Source organism: Chanos chanos, chromosome 8, assembly GCF_902362185.1.
Source record: "Chanos chanos chromosome 8, fChaCha1.1, whole genome shotgun sequence".
Classification (NCBI taxonomy): Eukaryota; Metazoa; Chordata; class Actinopteri; order Gonorynchiformes; family Chanidae; genus Chanos; species Chanos chanos.
The window spans coordinates 27,220,812-27,230,108 of NC_044502.1; positions in this window are offsets into that span (position 1 = coordinate 27,220,812).

Sequence of the window (9,297 nt, forward strand, 5' to 3'; positions counted from 1 at the left end):
CACTGCTACAATCGGTCTCCATGGCTACTCCTCTTGCAAGGACCATTCAAAGTTCTAAACTGGGATGTTCCCACAGTAACCAAACAGTAATGCCGAACTACCAGAATCTCCATGGTAAACACCCTACTAAAACCCACTATGACAAACTGCAAAGACATGCCTACCATACACACACGTCCATTCACATGTTACACAGACACAGACACACACGGACACAGACACAGACAGACACACTCACACGCATACACACATTCACACATAGTCTCCTGAACCTACACACCACACACGGACATTGCAGTTAACACACACAGTAACCATAGTAACCATTCAGCGATGACAAACTGTTATTTTTTCCAAGGTAATCAGACTTAAAGCCAAAACACACTATGCAGTCACAACTGCACAATATGCAAATCAACCTACACAGTATTCACACACAAATGCACACACTCCACCACAAAAATTCATACTCCACATCAAATATACTACAAACACAAATACCATTATGTCATGGTTACATTAAGGAATGTTTCCATAGCAACCATTCAACAATGCCCAAGCTATTAGAGCCAGCCCCCATTAGAGCCAGCAAACCCCCCCCCCCCCCCCCATCCCGGCCCCAAACACACACACACACACACACACACACATACACACACACCCTGCTGAAAACTTCCATGAACATGATAACAAATCCACAAAGCCTTCACAGCCTTACCAGGACTAGTGACAGCTTTACTGTGAAACCCTCCAACTGTTACTGGTAGGACGTTTTCCACAGCAACCACATTCATCCCACTTAGATGGTTTTGCTTTTCTGCCTTTTTTCTTCTAAGAATCATTATTTTTTAATTCATCACTATTATCTGTCGCGAGATATGCAGCGACAGGTATTTTGTATGAAAAAGCTGTTGCTAAAGTTGTCACCCTCGGTCCTGACTCAAGGCAAAAGTCTCACCCAGCTTCCAATTAGTAGAGCAAATTAACATTCTAATGTGCGTCAGTCTCTTTGTCGCATAAAATAGCTTTTTTTTTTTCTTTTTTTTTTTTTTCTTTTCGTTTTTTGCATGATGATCTGGAAATGTTTTGAGGAAACACATTTACATTTCTATTGCCTCCCTTTTGTAGACTGTGCTCAGCCTAGCTGTGAAACTATATTTCTCAAACGGTCAGCAGTGCTTAGTAACACTAAAGTAAAACTGAATGTGGTAGTTGATGTGTCAGTCTGCCCTACCATTGGTAATATATAAACAACGTCAAAGGAGCAACTTTCAGGGAGGGGGGAATTATGCCCCCACCCCATTAACCCAAGACCTGGAACAGGTGAATATAATGTATGTTCAGAAGTAAACATGTGACGTCTGTTTTTGAAGTTTTGTAATGCAAATTCAACATAAACTCAGTTGAAGCATAGAGTAATCTACACATACATACATGCATATATATGTATATAAGGGACTGGACAACAAATCGAAATTCGGTGTATCATGATTCAGAAATATTACGATCCATTTCGTAAGTAAGAAAGTGATATCGCGATATTCGCTACTTTGTATTGTACCCTACCCTCTAGAAGTTATAGTTTCTTTGACTGTAATTCGCAACTTCTGTCTATAACTGAGACTATTTAATTAACGTGAATGGACTTTATAATCGAGAACATTCTTCTCCTGAATAAATATCACATAGCGAGTTGTATAGTATCGCGTTGCGAACGCATTGCATAGGAACATGTCATTGATTGAAAATCGCCAATTAAAATGCCCTGAGAGCGATAATGGAATTATATTATCTTGCTATCGTACACATCATTTAAAAACTTAGCTTTATTTCAGCTAATCATAACGTTACTATCAGTGTCAAAGTAATGCATTACGTACGTATGTCATTGAAAACTGCTGTTTAAAATGACCGAACAACAAAAACGTGAAAGGATTTATGGTATCTGGTTATGCAAAGAAACAGTTTCTGTTCGTAATGCAGAGACACATACTTAATGTATGATTCATGATGTCATGTTAGTCATCTAATTTGGGACTATATGGGACTATATCGTCCCATTCCTATCAAGTGTGTGTGTGTGTGTGTGTGTGTATGTATATGTAGGGGGAAAAAATCTTAATCTTAATCTTAATCTTAATCTTAATCAAAACACAATTATGCTCAACTGTATTGTTTAATCAGCTCAAAAATTTAATAAGACATTAAGTAAATGTGGAGTTGTACTGGCTTTTGCAAACATCCCTGATCTGGTTAATGCAGATTATCTGTTTAAATTGTTAGTTGACTTCAGTAAGAGTACATAACAAAATATCTGCACCTATTACAAAACTGACACCTTGGCCACTGATATTGACTTAAAGTATGTAAGCCACTGGCTTTCAGGACGTTAACTGTTTTTCAGGAGTGTTTTAGAGAAATGTTCTATGTCATCTAGCTCTCCTGCAGTTCCCTTCAGCTGCCAGCAAAAAAAAAGCAATTTGTTCTGAGCTTACACAGAGAATGTGAATGAAGAGTGATAATGACATCTACTCTGACTGGGAGTAAAATAATGTGTCTTCACTCAATTTCCAAACCATCTTTGGTTAATTGATATAGTTGATATAATTGCTATCAGTTTATTATTTAATAGAGTGCTGATTACATAGTTTATATGTTGTTAATTGCACTAAGGAAAGAAGCCTGAAGGAAAGAAAGACTGTTCCAGTTCCCAGTGGGTGGGATTGTGACATCAGGAAGGTCACATATGCATGACAAAAAACATCAGATAAGAAAAGACCTGCAACGCAAGCCTTGTAAACACACACACACAGACACACAGACACACAGACGCACACACACACACACACACACATACACACAGACCTAAGATGTTCTGAAACAGTGACAGCATTCTTCTAATTAATATGTGTGTAAGTATGTGTGTGTGCATGTGTGTGTGTGTGTGTGTGTTTGGGGGGATAGCGGCCCCCCTCCCCCCACCACACCCTGCTCTATTGTACTGAAGCATTTTTCACATTTTAACCTAGTCTAAACAGATCAGTGTGTACCATTTCACTCACGTCCTTGGACAAGTACATGACAAGCTAAAAACAACATACACACACACACACACACACACACACACATGCACACACAAGCAGTCAATCAGTACATCAGTATAAGAAACAAAATAACTAATTATTCAGCATTGCACTTTCAAATTCAAACTTCATTTGTCCTTTAAGAATTTAAGAATAACTTGGAGGGAGAGAAGAGAGGGCCATATGCTTGACAACACTAATATGGTATAGCTATGAAGGCTCTCTTCAATAACGTATTAAACATTTTTCAAGTTTCAACTTTATTGTCCTATACTTGATGACAATGAAAACATCATTACCAGTAATGAAATTCTTAGCCTCAGAGCCAGCTCAGCTTTGCATAATAAATAAATAAGACAGTACTATAAGTAGAAATAAGGCATATAAGTAAAATTTCACAGCAGTGCAGTGCAATACTGATATAGATAAAGTGATAAATGTGGTAAATGATGTAAACAGTGTAAACATTCGTTTCCTTAAAGTGGCCAGTTGTGTGAGGTAAGGGTCCTTTCACAGTGATGAGTGTATGCCATGTGTTTGGTGTGTGTGCAAGTGTTAGTGTCTGTGGTTCAGTAGCCTGAAGGTTTGCGGGTAGAAACTGTCTCTGAACCTGCTGGTTTGGGTCCGGATGCTCCCGTACTGCCTGCCAGACGGCAGGAGTGTGAAAGGTCTGTGGCTGGGATGGCTGGGGTCAGAGAGGATCCGCTGTGCCTTCCTCCTGCAGCGCTGGCTGTAGAGGTCCTGGATGGATGGCAGCTCAGTCTTGGTGATGTGTTGTGCCGATCTGACCACCCTCTGCAGAGGTTTGCAGTCGAGAGGGTGGTGCAGCTGCCGTACCAGGCCGTGATGCTGCCAGCGATGTGAAGAAATTTTCATATGAGAGAATTTGAGACGTTACAAGGCTTGTTTATGATGTCTGTCATGGCTTGTCTGAGGATCCGTTACCACTTCTAACATTTAAAATGACACATTAATTAGAAATTAATTTCATAGAAAGACATGCAGCAAGGAATTATAACTATTAACATGCACTGAATTGTATGACACCATTTTTGGTCCTGTATGAAGAAGTGATTACTCGGAACAGAAGTTCATTATGTTAGTGCTGAAGACTGTAAGACATGCCAGAGAGTTGAGCAAACTGATCCATAAACATGTAGATTCACATACTGTACAGATTTGACATGACAGGCATAGCTGACATAGCTGAGCTTGCTGACGGGGGTTAAGGAATGTTTTCAAACTCTGGTTAATACCCCAGAGCAATGAAACTATCAGAATTCAGTTTACTCTTAAAAATCTTTCCCCTATGGCAGAATGAAGAAGAAAGTGTGTGTGTGTGCGTGTGTGTGTGTCCATGTGTTAGTGTGTGTGTGTGTTTGTTTGTATTTCCCTGTCACAGTAATGGAACATGTTTCTTGTACACAGAAATGTTTCTGAGAAAAGTGCCACAAATACACACACACACACACACATGCACACTCAGTGCGCCCTCCCCACTCTCTGCACACATTTAGATTGCACAGACCCAAATTCCATAGAATCAGTGATGAAAATAATTGCTGTCAGGTGTTGCAGTGCTGGCTCGCTGTCTTTCTCTCTATTCTACACACACACACACACACACACACAAATGAAAATGCATTCTCCTTACCTGCCCACCTACCTGTGTGTGTGTGTGTGTGTGTGTGTGTGAGAGAGAGAGAGAGAGAGAGAGAGAGAGAGAGACTATAAAGTGGGGGTGTTCAGTTGAATCAGATCAGAATTTTAAAACTTCTCTGTTTCTTGCTCTGCCTCTCAGTCTGTCTGCAGACACACACACACAAGCATACACACATAGACCTCGACGTACCCGGCCATACACAGGTAAGTGCTTCTTTCTATTCTACACACATACACACACACACACACACACACACACACACAGGTCACAGGTGAAGTGTGATACAAGTGAAGGTTACGTCTGAGTGGTCTCAAAGCCACGAGCCACAAATCATGTTGGCCAGCTGTGGTAGATGTGACCTAACTGAAATGGTTTATTTGTAACCGAGTGGTGTTTTTAGGTACTGCAAAGAAAATATTGGTTAGAAAGTTGATGTGATCATAGGTATCGGTGTAATTTAATGACACATTTTTTGGTTATAGGGGTAGACATGTCTCTTACAGTAAGACAAGCATACCTGTTACAGTGAAACAAACGTATCTGTTACAGTAAGAAAAACATATTTGTTACAGTAAGACAAACTGATTAAACAGTGCCAGAGTTTTATTTTGTGAATAGAGCTGCATACCATAATTACCAACTACAGGGGAGCTCATATCTCCAAAAGAACCAAATAATGAGGTCCTGTCTTCACATTCTGAGTCAGTTGTGGACAAAATAATTGAAAAATAGCACACCATTGTTATTCTGTAACTCTGGATTCAATCCTGCTAAAAAAGAAAACCCAACCCAAAAATATTCTGTGATTGTTTATATTGTGTAAGCTGGATAAACAACTCCCTGTTTATGCATTTTGATCTTCTTAAGTCTCTGATCCGATTATATCAGTTCTGTTTGAAAGCATTCAAAGTAGACTAAGCACTGATGACTTTTGCATCTAATCAAATTCCTCTGGATCTTAGTTCCTTGTTTGACCCTATTAATCTCACATTGTCTTAAAAACTACAATGTTCTTTCTAGTGCGGTTTCAAAATTGGTTTCATTCATATTTCAAAAGGAGAACCTCAACCTGAGAGAATGTGTTTTTAAAATATAATATTTGGTTACATGGATGACTCCCTCCAAGATTCTATTCCTGGCTTGCGTCTTGTCATGTTGTTGGTGCTCTAAGTAGTACCATTCATCAACGTAAGCTTGTCAGCTTTCAGAGTTATGCAGACAATGCACATTTGGATGGGTTACAATTTCCTGAAACGAAAAGGCGGTTGATTGATGTTGTGGGGAAAAAAGAGCCACTCTACAGAATCAAGTCATACAGCAGTAAGCATTTCTGCAGCAGATGACTTCCTTCACGCAAACTGAAAAAAAATGTAAAAAATCATGATCTTGGACTATCTGTCAATTTTTACAGTTCAAAATGCTTTTTGCTGTTATAACCATTGGCAGGGATGTCTGAGCCCTGGAAAATACCATTCTTCCTAAGATATTCTCTTTTGCGTTTTTTTCGTTTGTTCATTTGTTTGTTTTAATTTGGGTTTTTGTTTGTTTTTTTCTTTGTTTTTTTTTTTTTTTTACTCGTCCTATGTTCTAATCTTAAGTGTGAAAGGGTGTGGGGACATTAGATTTGTGTAGGGATCAGAAATGAATGGTCCTCTTTTAAAATCACAGATAGGTAGGACCTTTCTCTTAGCTCTGAAAAGGAATGCCAAAATTAGTCAGTTTATCTTGTTTGTTCTATCACTCAAAGATCTTCCACACCACATGCTTTGAATCAGAGAAACTTCCAGTTGAGCTGGTTATAAAGAACATCACGCTATTTACCTAAGGACATGTTTATTACGTAACTGAAAAAAAATGCAGTTATCACTGAACAGTTGTTCTAATATAGAGCAGATTAAAAGCACTAGAGAGACAAATAAAGGAGATATATTAGAGACAAATAAAAGAACACACCCCACAGAGAGAGAGGTATTTCCTCTGAATTCTCCCCTTAGGCTCTCCTATCAGACACTGTCTGTTTTTGTGCATTTTAAAAAGATTTCAGGCATATGCCGGATACTAAACATTCTTACACACACACACTCACACACACACACGCGCGCGCATGCACACACACACACACACACACACACACACACACTTGAATGCTGCAGTACTGGTTCTTCAGCAATGCAAAGCTCACTCTTATGTTTTGGAATGCAGTTTCAGAGAGATGTATGGATGACTGTCAGGACCAAACAGAACCAAACTCAAACAGGTTCAGACTGATATACCTGTGACTTAAGCACTTTTTTATCTTCTTCATATCTGTCATGTCTGTAAGAGATTTTTTTAGCTAAGAACTGGAATCATACGCTAGTGCTTGTCACAGGGAATGATTTCCTTTATTCAGTTCAATTCAATTCAATTCAGGTTTATGCACATAGCACTTTTTTTTTTACAATTAAAATTGTCTCAGAGCAGCTTTGGCCACGGTGGCTTTATTAAATGCTTACAGAATGCTGAACACTCAAATGGAAACCACAGCAATCAGTCTTTAGAAACATGTTTAAACACTCTCAGAGAGATGGGACCATGAAGTCAAAGATGGGACCATCAAATCAACTGAACCTCAGTTCCGTACAGATTATGACTGCGTTAGCATTTATTTTTACAACTGCAAAAAGACTGGATAATGAAAGGGAACAGCATATGATAACCTCAAAGATTGAAATTGAGCTATTTACTCTTACAACATGTACAGCTGAAGTTCATTAAAGCTCTGACATTTAAGGTTTTTTTTTGTTCTCTCTCTTTTTTTTTTAACAGATTTGTTTCGAGGAGACGAGGAAAAACGCCATTATGTCAAAAGGTGCTTTCATACATCTACCAATGTGTAAATTCTGTTACAAAATAAATCTCAAATGATATGCTACCGTGTCAGGCGGACACAAAATCCACTCAGCTTGACAAGTCAAATTGCATATTCATAATCTGATATTCATGGCTGATTTTAATAGTTGGCTTCTCACTGTAAAAAGTGGAGGAGAGAGATGATTATATACAACTTTTTGGTTTGTTGCCATGACAATGCAGACATTAATCTGCACAATGTTAAATCACACAGCAAAATATTAATATGCAGTGCACTGCTCTGTTTTGAAAATGAATTTTAACGTTTAATTTTTGAGTCTATAAAGAACTTCCTCTGCAAATACACACACACACACACACACACACACACAATGACCTGAGCTGTCTCTGTTCCAGACGTTGACAGACAGGCCGTGTTGAAGACTACAAAGATTCGGACAGTCCTGAAGACAGATGGGAGCTGGATTCAAAGGAGTCAGGATGAGGGTAAGCCACCGCTCCCAGTGAAACCTGCCTTCATTTCCTCTCCACAGTGCAGTCCCGTGACCTCTCCCACTAAGCCCACCCCCTCATCAGACCCACCCTCCACACCAGAGGTCAAAAGGTAAGGGACATTTGATGTGTTACAGCACCTTAGAATGTTGTCATGTTGCAACCATTTTACAACTACAAAGGATAGCTTTGTGCATTTTACCTTTGACCTCTTCTGGCCCCATATCTGAAACCATCCTTTTTTTCTCTCTCTCTTTCTCTCTCACACATCCTTCTCTCTCTCTCTCTCTCTCTCTCTCTCTCTCTCTCAGTCCTGAATCCACTGTTAATTCCCCAAGGTCACCCGATGGTCATCAGGGCTCCTACGTCCTCTCAACCCTCAGGAAGTTTGAGTGGGTGACTTTTTTGTTTCCTCTATGATCCGTATACATTTTAAAGGTTCACTTACATAACGCCAGAGTGCCACATATTTTATAAGATTTAAGCTGGGTGTGATTTGAATGTTTGCATTTTGAAAAGTTTGTAAAAAATATTCATAGGTAGTGTTTAGAACCTTATGACTGTCATGCAAGGCAAAATGCATTGACCAATGAGATCTGTGTGAGAGACAGAAGAGTCTGACTGACTGAGACACACTTGTTATAACTAAAGGTCAAAATAGGCGGGATTGTGGAGACACGAACAAAAGAAAAGGAAAGGCTTCACTTTGACTGCCACTGATTGGATAGGAGTTTGTCCACAGTGCACCTGCCAGTGATTGATCTTCCCTAGCACTTTATTTAATCATCATCACTCCATCCTTCATTCATTGGTCTCCTTGCTTGTTTGTTCATCTCTCAGGGCCTTGGATTCTTCACTCAAAAGCAACTCCTTTGTGTCAAGAAGGTACGACAGCCGTTTCCGGTCATAAAGCTTTTTCTTCAGTCTTTATTTCTGACTGTTGACTGGTTTAATGCACTGTATGTTCTTATTCTCTGTTTCTCTTTGACTATTTTAGGGTGACGGTGACCACAAAGACTGACTCCACCAAATTGGACCGAGACTCAGCAGGGACTGGCAGTGTGGTTACTACAGACACACAAAGGTAAGTTTATTATCTTGGTTCAAAACATCAGAAGTGTGTTGATGGGGAAATAAAAATCTCACTTCCTCACCACCACTCTGACAAGGCTATTCCAGTGATTTACCTGTCTGTTTTTCTTCCCA